The following is a 2,399-nucleotide window of genomic DNA, read 5'->3' as shown; positions in this document are numbered from 1 at the left end:
GTGTGTAGTTTTCACTTCCTGAGTTTATGATCCTGGATAGACTGAATAGACAAAAGATGCATACCAGCTTCAGAGTGTGGGGAATGTTCCGTCAAGGTCCACTAGATCCAATTCCAACCCTCTAAACCAGGAATGCCCACCTTTTTGACCTTGGGGGGGCCCTCTGGTCCCTCTGATGCAGTATGGTTGGCGGAGCTAAAACATGGCTGCCAAAAATGGCTGCCATAGGAGCCAGCACAAAAAGGCAGTCTGGGTGGCTCAGGCACAGTTGCCTGAAACTCAACCCCTCCAAGATGGAGGCCCTGTGACTGGGCAGAAGGGGGCAGGTTCAGGAAGCATGCCTTCCCTCCCTAGATGGGGTAAAGCTTATCACTGCACCTACTGCCAGGAATTCGAGAGTGATCATTGATGCTTCCCCATCTATGGAGTCTCAGATCACAAGGGCAGGACAATTGGTGTTTTACCACCTGCGTCAGGCGAGGATACTAGTGCCAACCTGTCTCCAGAATACTTGGCCACAGTGATCCACACAGTGGTCACTTCCAAATTAGACTTCTGCAATTTGCTCTATATGGACCTACCCTTGTCTCTGACCCGGAAATTGCAATGGGTTCAAAATGCGGATGCTAGTGTCCTGCCAAGGTCATTATGGAGGACCCACATCCAGCCTGTCCTGAGGCAGCTGCATTGGTTGCTAGTTAGCTTCTGGATCAGTTTTAAGGTTTTGGTTCTCACCTTTAAGGTCATCTATGGCCAGGACCCCACATTTCTGAGGGACCGCTTGTCTCCTTACCCTCCATGCAGGGCTTTTTGCTGTCCGAGTTTGAATCGGTTGGTTGTCCCGGTCGGTACGTCTGGCTTCGACCAGGGTCAGGGCCCTTTCAGTCCTGGCCGCAACCTGGTAGAATGAGCACCTGGAAGAGCTGAGGGCCCTATCACAGCTCCACAGGGCCTGGAAGGCAGAGCCCCATAGGCCTGACATCACCAGAAGATGCTCCCCCTAGGGGGTGCTATTACAGGCTAGGGATGGGTGGGTGGGGGGAGGTTTATAGATTGGGGCTATTTGCCACCATTATTGTTTCATATTGTACTGCGTATTTTATGTGGGGTTTCAAAACTTTGGTGTAAACCACCACGAGCCAGCGGAGGCGGGGATGGTAGTCAAAACATATGAACATAAATAAAAGAGGGAATAAATAAATAGCTTACCGTCAGTCACCCAGTGAGGGTCCTTATGCTGTGCTGGCAGCTGTTGCCAAAGTGACATTCTTAAATATACTCCGTTGATCAGTTCTTGAATGGCCAGTCAGAGGTCTTGATTGCTGGACAAAAGCCCCCCCCCCTTCTAAAACACTTGAGGGGGGCATCAAGAAAGGTATTAGCAGGGACGTTTTCCCCCTATTGGGCCAGTTCTCTGGTTCCATAAATGATCTGGCCAAATTCAAAATATGATCTCTTCCTGCTCTCTGCCACTCACTCAGCCAGAGAGGAAAAGGTTTGGAGAGCTGCATTTGAACTCAGCTGAAGCGAAACCCTTCAAGGGTGGTGCAAGCACGTGCTCCGCACCCAAAAAGGCAGGCCCTGGAGCTTCTCTTGAGGGATCTCAGAAAGCTGACTTGGGAAAGCATTTCCTGGGGCTCTGGAGTCCTGCTGCCAACAGCAGCGTCAACGAGGCCCAATAGCAGATCCCTTCATGGTCTGACTAGGCAGAAACTCAATGTGGTGTTGGAAGATCTATGCTTGGAGTTGCCAAAACCTTTTGTTGTTGATGTTGTCCTTGCAAACAGGTCCCAGACATGGACTGCAGAGTTGCTGATGGACCACCTCCAACCTTCAGTGACACCGGGTGTCAACAGGTATGTCTTCCAGACTTATTGCCTCTGGAAATATTTCTGACACAGTTGGTCCTTCCTAACATGACTTTAGGAAATCAGAAGTTGTTTGGTATGTAGAACGAAGGATAGAATGACTGGAGACTTAGGTTGACAAAGACAATTAAACATCAACATACGTGAATAGATATTGGGGGCACACCTGGCCCATACAAAGTATCATGCGACCATGACCTCCATCCCAGTCAATAGGCAGCCCTAGAGCATTTCTCAATGTTCAGGGGAACATTCTGACATCCTGCTACAAATTCTCAAGAACTGACTTCCGCAGATTTAGTTCTCTCCCCATACCTAGTGGCTCAGAGCCACTCATGTGGGTCAACCCCACCCTAGACACTCTGGAGTCTGTGAAGGCCCTTTCCCTCCTGATGCCCAGGAAACAACGTCTCAGAATTTCCCTTGATATTTCCCCTTCTCAGGATTTTCTTGGATAGAACCAAACAGTTCTACTCCTGTTATAAATAGGTCTAAAAGACAAGGTCCGAGCACTTATGTAACTGATCCCAT

The sequence above is a fragment of the Paroedura picta genome, chromosome 5 (assembly GCF_049243985.1).
Source record: "Paroedura picta isolate Pp20150507F chromosome 5, Ppicta_v3.0, whole genome shotgun sequence".
Taxonomy (NCBI): domain Eukaryota; kingdom Metazoa; phylum Chordata; class Lepidosauria; order Squamata; family Gekkonidae; genus Paroedura; species Paroedura picta.
This window is presented reverse-complemented; position numbering follows the sequence as displayed.